At 43.5% G+C, this 22,025-nt stretch overlaps 1 protein-coding gene across 2 annotated transcripts in view; it reads right to left on the bottom strand.

The window, feature by feature from the left end:
• myorg (myogenesis regulating glycosidase) overlaps positions 1-21,174 on the bottom strand; it is a 30,407-nt gene extending 9,233 nt beyond the window's left edge. The window contains exons 1-2 of one of the 2 annotated variants that reach the window (XM_073064199.1): positions 20,986-21,174; positions 16,445-16,579 (exon numbers count right to left, since the gene is read on the bottom strand). The gene's annotated coding sequence lies outside the window, so the exon portion shown is untranslated. The remainder of the gene's footprint in view (positions 1-16,444; positions 16,580-20,985) is intronic. The other variant, XM_073064198.1, reaches the window with a different exon arrangement.
• Positions 21,175-22,025: the final 851 nt, after the last annotated feature.

The following is a 22,025-nucleotide window of genomic DNA, read 5'->3' as shown; positions in this document are numbered from 1 at the left end:
TTCTCACTACTGCCATGAGGAAGATGACACAGGAGCCTCAGTACTCACACTACCAGGTTCAGGAACAGTTATTACCCCTCAACCATCAGGCTCTTGAACCAAAAGGGATAACTTTACTTTCCCCATCACTGAACCATTCCCACATCCTATGGACTCACTTTCAAGGACTCTTCATCTCATGCTCTGGATTGTTATGGCTTATTTATTATTATTCCTTTCTTTTTCTATCTGCGGTTTGTTGTCTTCTGCTCTCTGGTTGAACGTTAAAAGTGCAACAATTCTCATCTTCATTTTTAAAAAGCTAGTTATGTTTCAAACAAAATCAGCTATAAAATTAATTTAAGAATTACTTCAGGATTATGTGTTAAATAGGGAAGGTCAGTAATATTAGAGGCAATGCTTAAAAAAATGACACTTCAAATTGGAGAACTTTGTGGGAAAGGGCATGTGTGGAAAAGGTGATTGTGAGGAGGTGGGGACCAAGATTGATGTCAGCTACGAGAGGTGACAAAGGTTTGTTCAGAACAGTTTATCTATCTGGAGGGAGATGACTAGGATCAAAGATGTCAGATAGCCACCCAGTTTATGCCAGAACTGCATAGTTTTGGCATGATGGCAAAGTCTCCAAGGTAGCCCCACAGGTCCATAGTGACTGTGGGACTGGAGGCAAGGTTAGTTAAAATAAAGACTACAAGATATAGGCACAGAATTAGGCCATTTGTCCCATCAAGCCTGCCCCACTGTTTCATCACGGCTGATCCATTTCCCTCTCACCCCTAATCTTCTACCATCTCCCCGTAACCCTTCATGCCCTGACTAATCAAGAACCCATCAACCTATCAATAAAGAGATGTATTATAGGACTTCAGATGTTTTCGACTCCAAAGGGGCGTGCAAAGCCTCAGATTCTCCTTCTATGAATGCTGCCAGGTTTGATGAGCATATCTGGCATTTTCTGTTTATATTTTATATTTCTAGCATTAGCAGTTTTTATTTTTAATCAACAGCTCCATAAACAGCAACTTAGTTTTTCCATTTCTACACAAATGGCAATGGATCTGATGGGACTTTCCAGAAGTTTAAAAAAAATTCCAACATCTATGTTGAATTTCATACCTTCTTGCTGTTGTCTGCTCCATTTATACTTCTTCCAGAGAAATTAAATGTCATTAACATTCAATGAACGGTCTAAGCAAATACTTGCATCTCAAAATGACTCAATCACTTTATCCACTAGATTTTCAGTCGCTTTATTCTCAGTCATGACCTCTACCGTTTCTATTGCATTTATTTCAGTTTCCTCAAAATACAACAATGAGTCTTCCAACTGCAGGCATGAATCACTGAAGGAATACAGGACAACGCTTGTACATAAATATACACATTACTCAAGTACATTCATTATTACAAAGCATAAAATAGATTACATCTCCATATATAGAACTGTTTTCTCAAAGTAATATGCTTGAGCACTATTTTAAACAGAAACTACATAAGTCTACATTGCAGCACAAGTTGGGAAAGAACTGCGGTGATGGATTTCTATGCAGCTATCACCCTGCTCTATACATTAATTCATTATCAAACTGCTGATTTCATTTAAATCAAAAGGCAGGATTCGCAAGTCATTTCTATTTGACGAGGTTCAACTTAGTTTACAGATTCACAACATGGGTCACTGACCCCTCGGTTAATGGTAGGGGTCCATGGCATATAAAAAAAAGTTTGGGAAGCCCTGCCTTAATTGGTTTCTAATGAAGTGCATTTCCATATCAATAAGAATTTTTTTTTAAGATTAGCTTTAATTTGTCACATGTACACTGAAGTATACAGTCATTTGGGTCAAATCAAATCAACAAGGATCGTGCTGGGTAGGTCGATGATGCCATCATAGCATGTCCCCAACTACATGACTTTTGGAATGTGGGAGGAAACTGGAGCTCCTGGAGAAAACCTAGGCAGTCATGGGGAGAATGTAAAAGTTCCTTCAGACAGTGGTGATCAATAGTATTACATTAACCACAAGCTATCATGCTGCCCACAAAGAACGTAGAAATCTACAGCTCATGACAGGCCCTTTGGCCCACAATATTGTGCTGACCATGCATAGCCCTCTATTTTTCTAAGCTCCATGTACCTATCTAAGAGTCTCTTAAAAGACCCTATTGTATCCGCCTCCACCGCTGTCACTGGTAGCCCATTCCATGCATTCACCACTCTCTTTGAGTTAAAAAACTTACCCCTGACATCCTCTCAGTACCTACGTCCAAGCACCTTAAAACTGTGCCCCCTTGTGTTAGTCATTTCAGCCCTGGGAAGAAGCCTCTGGCTATCCATACGATCAATGCTCCTCATCATCTTATAAACCTCTATCAGGTCACCTCTCATCCTCTGTGTGCTGGTGCGTGGCCAAGTGGTTAAGGCGTTTGTTTAGTGATCTGAAGGTCGCTAGTTCGAGCCTTGGCTGAGGCTGCGTGTGTGCCCTTGAGCAAGGCACTTAACCACACATTGCTCTGCGACGACACCGGTGCCAAGCTGTATGGGTCCTAATGCCCCTTCCCTTGGACAACATCAGTTGCATGGAGAGGGGAGACTTGCAGCTTGAGCAACTGCCGGTCTTCCATAAAAACCTTGCCCAGGCTTGCGCCCTGGAAACTTCCCAAGGCACAAATCCATGGTCTATGGAGACCAACGGAGGCCTACATCCTCTGTCACTCCAAGGAGAAAAGGTGAAGTTCACTCAACCTATTCTCATAAGGCACGCTCTTCAATCCAGGCAACATCCTTGTAAAACTCCTCTGCACCCTCACTATGGTATCCGCATTCTTCCTGTAGTGAGGTGACCAAAACTGAACACAGTACTCCAAGTGGGGTTTAACCAAGGTCTAATATAGCTGTAACATTACCTCACGGCTCTTGAACTTAATCTCACGGTTGATGAAGGCCCACACACCATATGCTTTCTTAACAACACTGTCAACCTGCACAGCAGATTTGAATGTCTTATGTCCTATGGAGACAGACCCCCAAGACTTCTCTGATCCTCCACACTGCCAAGAGTCTTACCATAGTTTGATACCTCCCTCAGTAGTCACTTCTCAGAGCAAAAAGTACCAATGTCAGCTTTCAGATAGTGATGTGTACCATCAGAAGTCATCAGACAGCAGAGTTCCCCTTAGCTTAAAGGTGTTGGTGAAGGGACAGTAGGGTGGGGCAGTGCTGCAGTAGTCATATTATAGCTCAAGATTCAAAGCATTTCAGTAAGATATTGCTTTTAATATTCAGATTTTAAAAATAAAATCAATAAAATTCTATTCCAGTCTCTCTTAGCGTCCCCTGGGATCACTGCAAGTGGAAGGGGGTGGAGGAGCAAATTACAGATGGAGAACAGCCATAGTGGAGTTCCCCCGTCTCTACTTCTCATCGTCTCCACTCACTCAGTTCACCAGTTCTCTTGCTCATCTGAACCTCTAGCTTTGCAGCTTCTGGTTCAGCAGCTTTGATCCACCAAACCTTGCCCATTAAACTTGGGAAATTCTTCAGTTAGCCACATACCCAGAGCCATAAGATGCCGACAGACCACAATATCCCAATGCTGTGAGCAGATTGGGGGTCACTGCACACGTTTCCCCAATGACAACGGATTTCATCCTTTGGGAGCAGTGGCAGCTCACTTGACAACTGTTCTTCACTTTGAAAATCTTCACTTTCATCAACATTTATCATTTTCCCACCTTAGAAAGAGCGTAACAGCTTGTCATGGCTACTGCTCTGCACAACTCAAAAAACTGCAGAACTGTGGACACAGCACAACACATCTCAGAAACTAGCCTCCCCTCTATGGACTTCGTCTTTCCTTCTTGCTGCCTTAGTAAAAGAAAACAAACATAATCATAATTAACGATCTCACCCACCCTGAACATTCACTCTTCCCCCCTCCTATCCAACAGAAGGCTCAAAGGCCTGAAAGAATATACCACAAGCCTCAAGGACAGCTTCTTATTACACTGTTTTCAAACTCCTGAATGAACATCTTCTATGATAAGATGGACTCTTGACCTCACAATCTACCCCATTATGATCTTACACTTTATCGTTTACCTATACTACACTTTCTCTGTAGCTGTTTCATTTCATTTCATTCTGCATTGTTTTGTTTTACCTTACTCTACCTCAACGCACTGTAATAATTTGATCTGTATAAACAGTATGCAAGACAAACTTTTCACTATATGTTGGTACATATGACAATAATAAACCAATACCAACAATTCCTATATGTTGGGGGGGGGGGGGTCATCTTTCAAGGAAGCAGACCTTGGTAACGATGATGACACCTCCATCGGTCAGGGTCAACCACGGATGTTGCATCCTAGCTGTATAGGTACTCGAGCCTGGGTATGGAGAGCAAATGTCAATGTAGCAAGCTCCCCCTCACCATGCATCAGATCAACCCAAAGGAATGGCAGAGACTGATACAGTTTGGCACCAGCAGTATCGTAGGAGTTGCCAGTCAGTGTTGAACTCAACGTAGGACTGTCTTAGGGACTCCAGTTCCAGATTTCTACCACCCCCCCCCCCCCCCCCACCGCCGGGGTTTACACCTAAAGCCTTCCCCATGGGGGGGTATAGATGCAAGGCAGCAGAGGATTGAGATCCGAGTTTTCCTTCTCCTAGATGAGCTGCCAACCACAGCTGCAAGCCCCATCTGCCCAAAGTGACTGGTTTAAGGCACCAGAAACCCGTCTTTGCCTCTTCTCCTGTCAGTAAGAACAGTTCCTCTGGGTTTAGCAGCTAAACTGGACATGAAAGCCAAAAATGGACTTGGTTGTTTGAGGTTAGTTGAGACACACGCCATTGGGAACATTTTATATGCAGTGGGAGCTTATCCCCATGATCACCCCCAGCTACAACAACCTAATGATAATCATTAGTAAAACAACACACGGGCAGTACGGTAGCATAGTGGTTAGCAAAACTCTTTACAGAGCAAGGGACCCAGGTTCAATTCCCACCACTGCCTATAAGGGGGTTATACGTTCTCCCTGTGACTTTCCTCGGTGAGCTCCAGTTTCCAAAGATGTACAGGTTGGTAGACTAATTGGTCACTGTTAATTGTGATTAGGCTAGGTTTAAATTGGGGAAAGTGGGCGGCACAGCTCGAAGGACCAGAAGGGTCTGTTCCATGCAGTATGCCAGTAAATAAACATGCAGAGGACATTTTGCAGACACAAGGTGCTCTCTTGGTTCATCAACAACTCAATGGTAGGGAAGGCACAACAGCAACTACACCACCCAAATTGCTTCGGGAGAGCTAATCTACCCCAAAAATTGCTGGCATCTTTTATCAATGTGCAACAGAGAGCATTCTGGCATACCGAGTAACAGTGTGGTACTCTAGTTGTAGCAAGGCAAATCACAAAGCATTCCAATGCATGATTCGGATGGCTCAGCACATCATTGACACTCAACTACTAGACCTGGAGACAATCTACAACTCTCGATGCCTATGGTGCACTCATAACATCATTAAAGACCCATCCCATCCTGGACACTGTCTGATCAATCTCCTTCCATCTGATAGGAGATACAGATACTGCAAAGACAAGATACAGCTTCTTCCCGAGGGCTATTGTGTAGCTGAATAACACTACACCCGACTTGCCAAGTTGCATGTAAATATGCTGAAGGGTCTCAGCCCGAAATGTCCACTGTACTCTTTTCCATTGCCTGGCCTGCTGAGTTCCTCCAGCATTTTGTGTGCATTGGATTTCCAGCATCTGCAGACTTTCTTTTGTTTGTGATGGGATTTTTTAAAAATTTACAATACATGTGGAATGGCCTAATATCTGTTCTGCATGGACTGGAATAGAACCACAGTCGCACTGTCTTGAGCAATGTCAATAAAGTTCTATTCCATTCTATTCTATAGCACTGTGCACTAAGAGGAAGGAACATAAATTTAATGTAACACACACAAAATACTGGAGGAACTCAGCAGATCAGGCAGCATCTATGGAAAAGTATAAACAGTTGATGTTCTGGGCTGAGACCCTTCTTCAGGACTGAGGTTACTTAATGTAGCTGATGAGGTAACACTGGACAACAAATCAAAAGTGCTGCTTCCTCAGAATTTTTTTTGTTTATGAAAGAACACTTGAAGCTGAACACAAATATAATTTCCATAGATGCTGACTGGCCTGCTGAGTTCATCCAGCATTTTGTGTGTGTTGCTTGGATTTCACGTAGTATCATGTGGGAATTTGGAAAAACAAGAGATTATATTAACTTTTATTGAACAGAATGTGTTTAATTGCATAACGGTGCTGATGCTTTGTGTTCAACTAAGTTAAAAATGCTTTGTTGATGATTTTTGTTTGTACTCAGTGTCTGAGGCTTCTCACTTAAGTGTCCTACAATAATCAGCCAGCATTGATAGACTCCAGTTGCCTTGATACTGTTTCTCCATGACTGCAATGTCCTGGTGAAACCTTTCACCATGCTCGTCACTGACAGTGCCAAGATTTGCAGGGAAGAGGTCTAAATGGGAATGCAAAAATGAATCTTTAGTGACAGGTTGCACTTCATGATTTTGTATTCTTGAAGTGTATTGCCAACGAGCTGTATGTAGTTTGGTGCTCTGGAGTTACCAAGAAAATTTTCAGCAATATCCTTGAATGCCTTTCATGCGATTACCTCTGTTCCCACTGGAAGATCTTCAAATTGCCTGTCATCGATGACCTGTTTGATTTGAGGACCAACAAAAATGTTTTCCTTAATCTTGGCATCAATTATTCTAGGACATATGTCTCAAGTATCAAAATCCTTCATGGAAATGTTTGTGCCTGGTGACAGTAGATGCCATCCTTGTAGTCCTGCTTTTGCCTTTGACATACCCAAATCTCTGACCAGGTCATTTAACTCCGATTGAGTTATTAAATGAGGCTCACTTGACATAAAGGGCTCAAAATCTGTATCAGAATCGGGGCTCAAGCATCATGGCATTTTTGTCCGCCTCCTCTAGACTCCATGTCCTGTTTTTCTAAAACCTGTCCTGCCATGTAGCATCTGCCCTGCCTAGGCATACCCAAGCATGCTTGGACAAGATAGAAAACCTTTCAGCTTACATTGTGAGCAACATTTTAATTGACTTGAATTATGAATTGAAATAACAAAGGTGATTTTTAAAAAAAATAGTGCATGCTAGGGAAATTTCATGGTGACTTTCATGATCAGCAGCCTAAAGTCCGTAAGGTACACCCAGAAATATTCAGGAGGTAAAATCTTTGTTGTCTAGTGCAATCAGTCGTGGCATCCCGTGTCCTGGATGGTGTCAAGCTCTTTGAGTGATGTTGGACCAGTACTGATCCAGGCAAATGAAGAATATTTCATCATGCTTCCAATTTACAGTACTGTGCAAAAGTCTTAGGGACATATATATATAGCTAGGGTGCCTAAGAGTTTTGCTCAATACTGTAGTAATTTTAGGTATTGCACTATGCTGCTGTACAGAGGGGAGAGAGGAATCATGGTTGGGAAAAGGGGGAAGGAAGAGGGGATGGAGCATGAAGCACCAGAGAGACACTCTGTGATGATCAATAAACCTTTTTTTTGGAACCAAATTACCTTGCCTCTTTTCTCAGGGCTGGGTGTATCTGCACCCATGCCACCCCCCACCCCTGGCACTCCTTCTCTGTCCCACAACCAACCTGTGGCGCTCCACCCTCACCATTCTCAAGATCCTTTGCTCCCACCAGATTTACAAACTCACTCTCCACTTCACATTAACAAATACAGTCATAATAAATACAGCCAGTCATAATATTATGTAAATGGGCACTGTCGGGATATTCTATGCACTACAGTTTCTGAGGAGGCGTTTGATTGCATAGCAGAAGAAATGGTTCAAAAGAAGCGAGCAGGGTCAGCTGTCACATTCTGCGTGCCACAGTTTCCAAGGAGACACTGGATTGTATAGTAGGCGAGTGGGTTTGGAAGAAGCAAGCAGGGTCAGTTACGACATTCTGCACGCCACCATTCCAGATGACCCTGGGAAAGTGCATGTCCACACACATCCCCCGCACTGTGTTTCATCTTTGTCCATTCTCCTAATCTGTCCAAATCCTTTTGCAGATTCCCTGCTTCCTCCACACTTTCTACCCCTCTACCTATTTTGTATCATCTGCACACTTGGCCATAAGGCCATCAATTTGATCATCCATACCATTACCATATGCAAGTAATGTAAAGATATTTGCCCTGTGGAATTCCACTAGTCAATTGAAACCAACCAGAAAAGGTTGCCTTTATTCCCACTCTTGCCTTCTGTCAGTCAGCCAGTCTTTCATTCACATAGTTCCTATCCTGTTATACATGCTATCCTATCTTAGGCTACGTCCACACTAGACCGAATAAATCTGTAACCGAAGCTTTTTCTCTTCGCTTCCCCCCCCCCCCCCCCGAAAACGGAGCTTTTCTAAAATGCCCTCCAGAGTGTGTAAATTTGAAAACGCCGATTGGGCAGAGTAACATGGACAGGGGTAACTGGAGATTTTTAAACACACTATCATGACGTGCCAGAACAGATGATGGCAGCAGTGCGGCATTTCATTGCTTTCTTGAATGCAACCTAACAATTTCAGAGCAGACAGCAACAAGACTGAAGCCAGAAGAGTTAGAAATGTACTCACCAAATACTTTGCCCCATAACTTACTGAATAAGTATACTCACTTTGCCCTGTTTTCTGTCCTTGCTTGTATGAAGGTGGTTTACCTATTCATGCAAGTACTTCTCTGACAATATAGTCGGCCCTCCTTATCCACGGATTTAACCAACCACGGATTGGGAAAACCCAGAAGTTCTCTCTCCAGCACTCGTTGTTTGAGCATATACAGACTATTTTTTCTTGTCATTATTCCCTAAACAATACAGTATAACAACTATTTACATAGCATTTACATTGTATTAGGTATTATACATAATCTACAGATGATTTAAAAGTACAGGCAGTCCCCGGGTTATGAACAAGTTCTGTTCCTGAGTCCGTCTTTAAGTCGGATTTGAAGTCGGAACAGGTACATCTGGTATTATTTAGCGTCAGTTAGTAAAACGTTTTTCTTAGTATATAGTATATATTTTACCTTTCTATGCATATAAAACACTTAAGAAACATACGTATTTCAATAACTAAACCACTGCGTTGCTTAGTAATAATTGTAGCTTTCATCGGGGCAGGGCCTTTCACATTCTCCATTAAAATTGTTCCGATCGTTTTATTACTTCCACCTTATTTGCAATCGTGATCGTGATTATTTTCGTGAACAGAAACACTGCAGATTCAGAGGTGCGCCAGGTCCTAAAGTCCACCGCACTGAGACAGGTTAAATAAAGTCCAGGGTTCCACTGGGTCCGAAAGACCACTGCACTGAGACAGGTTAAATAAGGGACTTGAGCATCTGTGTTTTTTGGTATCCGCGGAGCGTCCCAGAACCAATCCCCCACGGATAAAGAGGGCCGACTGTAAATGCATAACAGCCTAATGTAACATTATATGGAAATACAAGATAACACTGATGCAGACATGTTTTATACATTTAACTAGGTGCTTTATTACTGCAACAGAGTTAGTCAGCTTTTCAATGTTCATTGTCAGCCGGGTCATACTGTCTGTGAACACCCTCTTGGTTGCCTCCATACACTCCAGTATTTGGTTCTTTAGTTTTAAGTCCTCCTGCATGAGAGCCAAAAGCTGTCCATCATTTGGCCATTTCCTTTTACGTTTTTCTAGTCTGTAACTGCACATACGTGCACTTTCACAGCGAGATTCGACACCAAACATGTCACTTGTTTTCTGTAGATGAGTCCTGCACATGCCCAATAGGAGGAGATTCCCCCAAATACCTGTTTTAATGTGGACGGAGGTATTTTCAATAACGCTTGGTGTGGACGCATATCGTTTTTACACGAAACCGGCGTTTTCAGATGTATCTGGTCTCGTGTGGACATAGCCTTACTTAGCAGTCTCATGTGTGGCAGCTTGTCAAAACCTTTCCGAAAATCCAAATAACACACACTGGCCATCCTTTCTTTTCTACCTTGCTTATTATTTCCTCAAATAATTCCAACAGATTTGTCAGGGAAGATCTCCCCATTCAAATCCCCTCAACAGAACATCTTTCCTTATTCTTCCTGTGGTGTTGGTATCTATGTGGGCCATGACAACTGGATCTTTCCCCTCGCACTCCAAGTTCCTCTGCAGGTCAGATGAGATGTCCTGAACCCGGAAGGAGGCATGCAACACAGCCTTCAGGACACTCAATCCTTGCAAGAGAATTGACTCTATTTTCTGGACTACACTATCCCCAATTGCAGCTACATCTCTCTTCTCTACCCTCATTTGAATAGCACCACAAGGCACAGTGCAAAGGTAAGGGTGCCCATCCTTCCTTATCCAGCCCCCACTGTCATCTGCACAGGGAGCAAGAATCTCTGACACGTCAGATAAGCTCAGGGGCTGCTGCTCCCTCCAGTACAAACTCACAGTCACACCTTGTTGACCACAGGCCAAACTGAAGCAGTTAATCTAAGGAACATGACTACCTGCTGAAACACAGTGTCCGGATAACTCTCTCCTCTACCTGATCCAGTGCAGTGTTTAAAGCTCAGATTCCAGATCAGCAACTTTATGCCCCAGTTCCTCAAGCAGTCACTTGTACAGGTGGTCACAAGATCCACAGTAGAGCCCACCAGCTCCCATATCATGCAGCTACAACACATCACCTGATCCTGCATCCCTATTGCCTTTAATTAGCTGTAATTTGGTGTCAGTTATTTAACTGCTGTCCTTAACTGCCACTCACCCATGCCTCCACGCTAAAGCCTCTTGAGCCAAAGCCTCAGTTCCATAAACTTACACTGGCCCATTCCAAAATGGTCACTCCACTTTACTCACCCTCCTATCATTGGCTGAGTTGCCACGTACTTAGCCAATCAGACACAACTTTTTAAAAAGCTGCCTGATCATTCCCTCTGTTGTTCTGGCTGCTGCATCTGGAAGAAACAAGCTCTCAACTCAATGATGGCAATACCAAGTAAAAAGGATAGGTGGTTAGTCTTTCTTGCTGGAGATAATTACTGTTTGCCTTTTGTGGTATAAATGTTGCTTGCCACAATATCTATGTTTCCAGATCTTACTGCTCACAGCTGTGGGTGGGTGATTTAATTTATTTTGGCGTGTCCTGGGTTTGAGGATTGTGTACAAATAAGAGAAAATCTGCAAATGCTGGAAATCCAAGCAACACACACAAAATGCTGGAGGAACTCAGCAGGCCAGGCAGCATCTATGGAAAAGAGGGAACAGTCGACACTTCGGGCCGAGACCCTCCGCCCACCAGAAAAAGCAGAATCCCCCAAAGGCCACCCATTTTAATTCCACTTCCCGTTCAGATATGTACATCCATGGCCTCCGCCACTGTTGTGATGAGGTTGGAGGAACACCACCTTATATTCCGTTTGGGTAGCCTCCAACCTGATGGCATGATCATCGATTTCTCAAATTTTTGGTATCGCCCCCCCAACAACCCCCCCTGCTTCCCCATTTCTCACCCCTTTTCCCCCTCTCACCTAATCTCCTTGCCCACCCATCACCCCCCCGTGCTCCCCCCTCCCCCCTTTTTCTTACTTCTATTGCCTTCTGCCTCTTTCACCAATCGACTTCCCAGATCTTTATTTCATCCCTCCCCACCCCCCCCCCCCAGGTTTCACTTATCGCCTGGTGTTTCTCACTCCCCTCCCCCCCACCTTTTAAATCTACTCCTCAGCTTTGGTTCTCCAATCCTGCCGAAGAGCTTCAGCCCGAAATGCTGACTGTAGTTTTTTCCCCATAGATGCCGCCTGGCCTGCTGAGTTCCTCCAGCATTTTGTATAACGCTCAGCAAGACATTTCCCCCAAAATATTGAAGCAAAATCAATTTAAAAACTGACAAAGAGTCAAGTTAAATGAATCAAACTTGATTTACATTCAGCTGGAATTATTCACATAATGATTTCTCTCATGGGTGTTTTTAAGAGAAATCTTGTGACCAATGTGGTTAAACGTGCTGATCTGAAACTGAAAAGGGAAGCTCTGTAAATAATGACAGATGAAATTAATGGAAATACTGAATGTACATTCCATGACCTGCTCACTTCAGTAATGCTTTCTACATAGCTGAAAGCATTTGTAAACTTGAGATTAAAAATATCAGGGTGTGTAGGTCGGCAAAACCAAACCTTGGAAAGCATAGCCAGAACAGGTCACTGTTGGAAGTGTGAAGTGCTTTGGTCAGACAAAATGGCTGATTTTGCCCATTTGTTTGCAGATTAAGGAAGACCCATTGTAAATTGGGGGGCGCAGCTTCATTGAGCACCTCCGCTCCATCTGCCAAAAACAGAACTTCCCGGTGGCCAAACATTTTAATTCCATTCCGACATATCATCCATGGTCTCCTCTTGTGCCACGATGAGCCCTTTTCAGGGTGAAGGAGCAACACTGTAGATTCCACCTGGGTAGCCTCCTGGCAGGAATATAGATTGCTCCTTCTGGTAAAAAAATTTCCCTCCCCCTCCTCTCTTCTTCTATTCCCCACTCTGGCTACTTATCTATTCTCATCTGCCTATCACCTCCACCCGGGTCCCCTCCTCCTTCCCTTTCTCCTTTAATCCACTCCCCTATCTTTTCAGATTCCTTCCTCTCCAGCCCTTTACCTTTCCAACTCATCTGGCTTCACCTATCACCCTCCCACTTTCCTCCTTCCTTTCCCCCTACCTTTCCATTCTGGTGTCTTCCCCCTTCCCTTCCAGTCCTAAAGAAGGGCCTCGGCACAAAATGATAATAGTTTATTCATTTCCATAGGTGCTGCCTGACCTGCTGAGTTCCTCCAGCATTTTGGGTGCATTGCTTTGGATTTCCATCATCTGCAGAATGTCTCGCGTGTATGATTAAGGAAGAGTTCATAAAGCAGATCCTTACAAGGGCCCACGGTCGTGTAGTGGTTAGAGCGATGTTATTACAGTTCTGGTGTTCGGAGTTCAGTTCCGGCCTCCATCTGTAAGGGACTGGTATGTTCTGTTCTCCCCGTGAGCAGCACGTTTCCCTCGGGTGCTTGGATTTCCTCCCACAGCCCAAGGTCGTACTGGATAGTGGGTTAATTGGTCAATGTAAAATGTCCTGTGATTAGGCTCAGGTTAAATGGGGGGGGGGGGGGGGGGGGGTTATTGGGCAGTGCTGCTCGTTGGCCCAGAAGGGTGTTTCACACTGTATCCCTAAATAAATAAATTAAGGAACAGAGTTCAAGAACTGTCAGAATGTAATTCTCAGAGTTTTGGAATCACAAGGAAGATGGAACTGCTGTTCAACTGAGGCAGGACAATTTTGAGTTTCAAGTTTGATTACACAATAAAGTGATTCAATTCAAAATCATTAGAGGAAGATTTAGGGATATAGAGGTTCTTCACACCTGCATTACCTACATAGCAGGTTTCCAGACAAGGCAATGCCGCAGAGACCACAGGATCAATTAGAGATTGCAGTTGAGGGAGCTGGATGGAGGAAAAGTGTCAATTCACCTTCTTCAAATCTGATTTATTTTCTGCCTTTCTTTCTCAATAGGAGACCGCAACTCACAGCACAACTTCAATTTGTGTAGCTGTTCCCTGTTATTGATGGTGACGACATGAATGTGGTGAGGATCCACAAGTACCTGGGAGTGTACCTGGATGACAGACTTAAGTGCAGCACCAACACACAGACTGTGTACAAAAAGGGCCAGAGTCGCCTCTATTTCCTGAGGACGTTGAGTATGCAGGCCTCCCCTTCACATGCTCTACCAGTCTGTTGTTACCAGCAGAATCTTCTATGTGGTGGTGTGCTGGGGCAATGCATCAGCACTGGTGATGCCAACAGGCTCAATAAACTGATTAGAAAGGCTGGCTCTGTTATAGGAGTCACACTGGAGGCTGTGGTAGAACAAAGGACCCCCTGGAAAATCCTGACAATTCTGGACAAGGTTTCTCTCCTTCTGCATGCCACCTTGGCTGAACAGAGAAATACAGTCGGCCCTCCTTATCCGCGAGTTCCACATGCGCAAATTCAACCAACCGCGAATCGAGAAAACCCGGCACTTGTTCTTCGAGCATGTACAGACTTTTTTTCTTGTCATTATTCCCTAAACAATGCAGTATAACAACTATTTTACATAGCATTTACATTGTATTAGGTACTATAAGTAATGCAGAGATGATTTAAAGTATACGGGAGGATGTGCATAGGTTATCGTAGATCGGGATCGAAAAAAATCAGAAGTTCTCTTACTAAGTAAGTTGGAATAGCTACATCCAGTATTATTTAGTGTCAGTTAGTCAAACGTTTGTCTTAGAAAATAGTATATATTTTATCTTTCTATGCATATAAAACACTTAAGAAACGTATGTATTTCAATAATTAAACCACTATGTTGCTTAGTAATAATTTTAGCTTTCATCAGGGCAGGGCCTTTCTCACTTTATCCTTTAAAATTGTTCCGATCGTTGACCAACTGTAGCCTAACGCTTTTCCAATGACTGATGGCATTTCACCTCTTTCCGATCGCTTTATTATTTCCACTTTATTTTCAATCGTGATCATTTTCGTGAACAGAAACACTACGGATTCAGAGCTCCGCCGAGTCCCAAAGACCACCGCTCTGAGGCAGGTTAAATAAGGTCCTGGGGTCCACTGGGTTCTAAAGTCCACCACACTGAAACAGGTTAAATAAGGGACTTGGAGCATCCACATTTTTTAGTATCCGCGAGGGGTCCTGGAACCAGTCCCTCGCGGATAAGGAGGGCCAACTGTACTTCTAGTAATAGATTAAGACAACTGCGCTGCTCCAAAAAGTACTATATGAGGTCATTATTACCCTCGGCCATTAGGCTCTAACGAGTCAACCTATAACTGGAGAAGTGATGACCTCCTCCTGACAGACTGTTTGAAACAACTTATTTTTTATTCTTTCTACTTCTCTTCTAATATTTATATCTGTGCACTTGTACTACTTGTACTACTGTGACACTGTAATTTCCCTTGGGATCAATAAGGGAATCAATAAAGTATCTATTTACCCAAAGTATAAAAAGCATCCCAAGGCCAAACACGTTCAAATTGCCATGATAGCAATATCTGAAAGAGTGGCCAAATGAGATTTAGAAGTAACATTGTAATCACCGCCAATTTACAGCCACTTCTGAGGTGCAAGTGCTTCCAGTAATGGAATGCAGCCACTGTAACGATAATGAGAAGATAATCAACTTGTGGTCAACTTGATTTATGGCAAAACATACATAATTTTTTTTTGTAAAACCTATTTGGGAGAGTGAAAGCAGGAGATCAATCTCCTGCCTCATGCAATGGAGAACTTGCACTGACCAGCACTCCTTCCACATTGTCAGAGATTCTGCTGTTGCTGGAAATCTTTGGCAACACGTACAAAATGCTGAAACAAGTCAGGCAGATGGAATTTAATGCAGACGAGTGTGAGGTTTTGCACTTCAGTAGGACCAACCAGGGTAGGTCTTACACAGTGAATGGTAGGGCACAGAGGAGTGTGGTAGAACAAAGGAATCTGGGAATACAGGTCCATCATTCGTTGAAAGTGGTGTCACAGGTAGATAGGGTCGTAAAGAAAGCTTTTGGCACATTGGCCATCATAAATGAATGCACTGAGTACAGGAGATGGGATGTTGTGTTGAAATTGTATAAGACATTGGTGAGGCCTAATTTGGAGTACCGTGTGCAGTTTTGGTCACCTACCTACAGGAGAAATGTAAATAAGTTTGAAAGAGTACAGAGAAAATTTTACAAGGATGTTGCTGGGTCTGGAGGACCTGAGTTATAAGGAAAGATTGAATCGGTTAGGACTTTATTCCTTCGAACATAGACGACTGAGAGGAGATTTGATAGAGGTATTCAAAATTATGAGGTGTATAGATGGGGTAAATACAAGCAGGCTTTTTTCCACTGAAGTTGGGTGGGACTACAACCAAAGGTCACAGGTTAAGGGTGAAAGGTGAAAAGTTTAAGGGGAACATGAGGAGAAACTTCTTCACTCAGACAGTCGTGAGAGTGTGGAATGAGCTGCCAGCGCAAGTGGTGCATCTAAGCTCAATTTCAAAGTTTAAGAAAAGTTTGGATAGGTACATGGATGGTTGGGTTATGGACAATGGGAGTAGACAGTTTAAATGGTTTGGCATGAACTTGATGGCCAATGGCCTGATTCTGTACTGTACTTTTCTATGAATCTGTAGACCTTCCCAGTCCTGACAAAGAGCCTCGGCGTGAAACATCAACAGTTTATTCTTCTCCATGGATGCTGCCTGACTTGCAAAGTTCCTTCAGCATCTTGTGTGTGTTGCGTCAAATGAAATTACCAGCTTTGTATGATCAAGTCTCAGACTTGACCTCCAATCCTTCCACTCAGAAATCAGGATTCTACCAAAGGAAGATGAAAGTGCAGTTGCCATCTTTAGCTCCTAAACCCGTTGCAGATTACAGATGCTGTAAACCTGAAATAAAAAGAACATTTGACTCTGCAATTTGAAGGTGGTCAAAAACAACCTTAAATAAAATCTTTATTCAAATTCAGGTGAGTAACTAGATTAGGCTGAGAAATGCAGGGATGAGGGTGTCCGTTGCAGATCAGTAAACAGGTTCACAAGAGGAAAGGCAATGTTACAATGGATGGTAAGGAGATTAATCTGGTTTATCAGCTCCAGATGAAGTCAAATAAGGCAGCTACAAATAAGCAGAGACAAGGCAGGGGCTAGTGGTGGTGCAGAAGAATCTAAACTATGTGGAAAGGTACAGGTTTTGGGGATAGAGGGGGACATGAGGGCCAAAATAATGACTTTGGTGGAATCGAACAAGAGCAGTCCTACAAAGCCTTATAACAAAAGAAGATTTGGAGGGGATTAACTGTGATAAAGGAGGACCATGATAGGAGCAGAATTATGCCATTCAGCCCATCAAGTCTGCTCCCCCCATTTGATCATGGCTGATTACTTTTCCCTTGCAGTCCCATTCTCCTGCCTTCTCCGTGTAAATTTGGACTCCCTTGCTGGTCCAGAACCTAGAAAGAATTTTTTTTTTTTTGTTTCTGATTAATAATGATGCCATTTATAGCTTTGTTTATTATACTAGTTTTTCTCCGGTGTAATATTGTGGCACTCAGCATAGTTCTACGGAGTGTGAGAATTTCTTTTTGTTCTAACTGGCTGGATCTAAAACTCCATGCCAACACCTGCATCCCAACAGCCCGAGAAAGTGGTGAGCTGCAATCCTTCTGAAGATGGGACTGCCCGAGTAGAGCTGGGTAGGATTGCCAAGATTTGGATTCACTGACAGTGGAGCAGCAATACATTCCCAAATCAAGATGGTGTGGGACATGGAGAGAGACTCGCAGCTGACTGCGTTCTCCTATTGGCAGGAGTCAGGTTTGGAAAGGTAGGCACATCACTGCAGTGCATTTTGTTGATGGAACATGCTGCCGCCTGCATGCAATGATGCTGGAAGGAATACACATTTAGGGTGGACAATGGGCTACCAAAGAAACAACCTCAAACATACACAAGCGGTTATGAGCTTTCTGAGAGTCATTGGAGCAGCTTCAGGCAAGTGGGAGTACTCCATCACTCTTTTGGCTCATAGACTGTGGAAAGCTTTGGGGTATCATTGCCAAGGGAAACCCAGTCTCTGACCTGTTCTTATGTCAGTGTCTGGTCCAGATCAGTTTCTGTTCAATGGCAACTCCCTGAGGTGAAAGGCCTTGACTGAGTGGATGTCAGAGAGTCTAAGACCAGAGAACACAGCCTCAGAACAGAGGGGTGTCATTTCAGAACAGAGATGAGGAGGAATTTCTTTAGCCAGAGTGCAGTGAATCTGTGGAATTCATTGCTACAGGCAGTTATGGAGGCAAAGTCTGTATGTATATTTAAGGGAGAGGTTGATAGATTCTTGATTGGTCAGGGCATGAAGGGATATAGGGGGAAAACACAGGAGATTCTCTCTCTCTGGCTATCCATCCCATAGGATGATGATGGTTTCACTCCTCAGAAAGGAACAGTGTGTGCGTGAATGGATTTTAGGTGAGTAGGGGGTTGCACAGGTCCAGACCCACCCTCTCGACATCTCCTCCCGGATCCAGTGGCATGGTGGGGTCCAAGACGGCTGGGGGAAGTTCTGTTGCAGTGAATGGCCAGACCAACCTTCGATGCAAGGGATGGCCTTTCCACGCTTCATGGCACATGTTTGTTAGATGGCCGCTGACCTTACGAGAGGGTTCATCCACCCTTTGACAGGTCTTGTTTCTCGTCCTGCAAAGTGTCTAGCCACCCACCTTACCAGGCAAGCCTGGGGGTGGGGGGAGCCGGTTTAGTCGCCGACCACCCGACCATGCGACAGGTAGTACTGGGTTACATGAGACCAGCAGCACTCAGACAAGTGACCTGACACAGGAGATTAGGGCTGAGATGATAAATAGATCAGCCACGATGAAATAGTGGAGCAAGCTCGATGGGCCAAATGGCCTAATCCTGTTCTTATACCTTATGGTACTATTGATTGTGGACTGTTGCTGATGCCAACAGTCCCCAACAAACAATACCTTGAGTTATATTTCTCTCTTATTGAAGAGAGTCACTGGCAGGCCTATTATCAATTATTTATTATTTAGAGATACAGTGCAGAACAGGCCTTTCTCGCCCAATAAGATGCACTGCCCTGCAATCCACCCATTTAACACTAGCCTAATCACAGGGCCATTTACAATGACCAATAAACTTACTAACTGATATATCTTTGGACTGTGGCAGGAAACCCACGTGGTCATGGATAGTGGGTACAAACTCCATACAGAGGACGTTGGAATTATACTCCAAAGTCCAACGCTGTAATAATGTCACGCTAATCATTAGTTACCACAGGGCCCCAATACCGTGGCAGAGCGTCACAACAACGATCTTGCACTCAACATCAGCAAAACCAAGGAATTGATTGTGGACTTCAGGAAGAGGTAGCGGAAGCCGGGAGAACAGACATCAGTCCTCACTGAAGGATAAGCGGTTGAATGGGTGAGCGGCTTCAAGTTACTGAGTGTCAGCATCTCTGAGCATCTGTATTGGGATCAAAACATTGATGGCATGCCAGCAGCTATACTTTGTTACGAGTTTGAGGAGATTTGGCATGTAACCAAAGACTCCAGCAAATTTCTACGGATGTACCACATGGAGAGCTTTCTAATTGTTTGCATCATTACAGTATGGAGGCTCCAATGCACAGGACTGAAAGAAACTTCAGACGGTGGTAGATTCAGCCAGTTTCATCAACCCTCCGCACCATCAAGAACATCTTCAAAAGGCAGTGGCTCATGCAGGTGATATCGATCATTAAGGACCTTCAGTATTTGAGACATGCCCTCTTCTTAATACTACTAGAGAGGAGGTACTGGAGCCTAAAACCCATACTTGATGTTTTAAGAACAGCTTCTTACCCTCTGCCATCAGATTTCTGAATGGACATGAATACTATCTCAATATTCCTCTTTCGCATTATAGTAACATAGTAATTTTTTTATGTTTTGCACTGCTGCCACTAAAGAACAGGTTTCCCGACATACGTCGATGATAATAAACCTGATTTTGATTGAGATGAAATTAGCCAAATTGGATTTGTTCTGTCTATAGTGACTAGGTCACTGTGGGCAATCTTTCCCACACTGTCAGGGTGATGATGCCAGTGTTGTAACCACACTGCATGAGCTTGGTTAGAGTTGCAGCCTGTTCTGGATCACAAGAAATTAATCCTATGGCTGGAAAGTTTCTGGGTCCCACTGCTTTCATTTTATCCTCAGATCTCATCCATTGCTAACTGGGATAAATTCCTTCTGGGTGTTATGGACACCGGGCATTTGGAATATCTGGTCACCTACTGGCCGGTTTCTTAACTTATTTAAGACAACTCCACCTTCATACCATTATAATAAAGTTCATCGACCATTCAGAAATCTATGGGAGGAGGGGAGGAAGCTGTTCCTAAAACATTGTGTGCGTCTTCAGACCCCTGAACTTCCTCTCTCATAGGAGTAACTGGAAGAGAGCAGATCCCGGGTGGTGAAGCCGTCACGGGAGTCTGGAACATTACACAAACTGCCTGTAATCCAACCATGATAATCTGTTGCCCGATTAATCCATAGAACAAAAATTCCCATTTATATAACATCGCACAGATTTCATTTCAGATCAGAGTTGGCCTTTTAGCCCAATGTCTATGTCTGATCACAGACCATTCTTTTCAGTCCTATTTCCATTCACTGTCACTTTTCCCTCAACCACTGACGAAGGACAATTTAGAGTCGATAGTTAACTTCAGCATATCAAAGGACGAAGGAAGAAACGGACTTGCCCAGGGGAAATCGGGGAATGCGTAGAATCCACACAAACAGCACCCGAGGTCAGTATCGACCCCGATATGCTTGATCCGTGCGGCAGCGTGTTGACTGGAAGACTGGACAAGTTCAAATTCTCATGAAGGCGAAGTACTTTGGACAAGTTAGAACTAGATGCACAATTAGAAAGACCAGACTAAAAAATAGTGGTGAGATGCAGGAATCATTCCCGCTTTCTAAGTAAAGGACATCTGATTTCAGTAAATCAAGTCGTGAATTATCACTCCCCACAAAAAAAATCTCACTCAACACCAAAAGTGACTTCCTCGCATCCCGAAAGCATTAAATAATCAATAAACCCCAACGTTTCCCCCCCAAACCACGAGGCTGTTAAAAAACTTGTCCGTGAACTTACGGTTGAAATAGTTTAGTGGTTCTGAAATAATAAGCTTTCTGCACCTGTAAACAGTATAAATGTAAAATGGGCCTCGTCAGCCAGAGGGAAATTTGAAAACAAGAATTAGAACTCACCACAGAACAATAGCTCGCAGCGGCAGCAATACCCCGCCGGCAGCAAGACGACACGAGGGGGAGGAGAGCGGATTCACTGCTTATCACATTAAATCCTATCCTGATGCGGTCCTCACCCTCTCCCCCGCCTCAATACCACCTGGAATCGCAGCTCCAGTCTGCTCACCAACAAACACGACCTCCAGCAGGCTGCGGCGAACCAATAGAAAAGTAGAGCTGGACTTCCGACTAAACTCCAACGTACATCCGCCAAACAAGTCCAATGTAAACTGGGATTCGTAGTTTTATCGGACCTACTTGATTTATATAGGTACCGTGTTGAACTCGAGAAATTTTGCAGTTGCTGGAAATCCAGAGCAACACACACAAAATGATGGAAAAACTCAGCAGGTCAGGCAGCATCTACGGTCATGAATAAACAGTCCGAGACCCTCCTAACATTTTGTTAGCACCGATACTTCCTTTTTTTCTTACAGAAACATCTGCATGCTTCTATACGAAGTATCTGTGCTAACAAAATGTTTAGCCTAATGAGAAAAAATAAATGCCTTCCTCTGTTACAGATTGTCCCCTCCCCCCTTTTTTTGTTCAGAGAGTATATGATAAGCCCGTAGGATTACTGAATTTAATATTACTTAACTAATTTTGCTGGATATTTGTTAATTCTAATTTATAACAGGTTAAATCTAATAAATAAATGCCATTTATGGCTGAAGCACACTCACGGTCAAAGAACAAGTTGACAATACATTTTAAATGGAAGGCAAATGTAGAACATAGGAGCAGAATTAGGGAATTTGCCCCATCGAGTCTGCTCTGCCATTCATGTCTGACTCATTATCCCTCTCAACCCCATTCGCCAGCCTTCTCCCTGTAACCTCAGATGCCCTGACAAAGGCCCAAAATTCTCACAATATTCCAAATGCAGTTGGACTAGCTTTTAAAGTCTTAGGAGTACATCCTTCTTATATTCGAGTCCTCTTGAAGCGAATGCTAACATTGCTTTGCCTTCCTTACCACCAACTCAGCCTGCATGTTAA

The sequence above is a fragment of the Hemitrygon akajei genome, chromosome 13 (assembly GCF_048418815.1).
Source record: "Hemitrygon akajei chromosome 13, sHemAka1.3, whole genome shotgun sequence".
Taxonomy (NCBI): domain Eukaryota; kingdom Metazoa; phylum Chordata; class Chondrichthyes; order Myliobatiformes; family Dasyatidae; genus Hemitrygon; species Hemitrygon akajei.
Note: the sequence above shows the minus strand (reverse complement) of the source record. Positions and strands in the feature narration are given on the sequence as shown.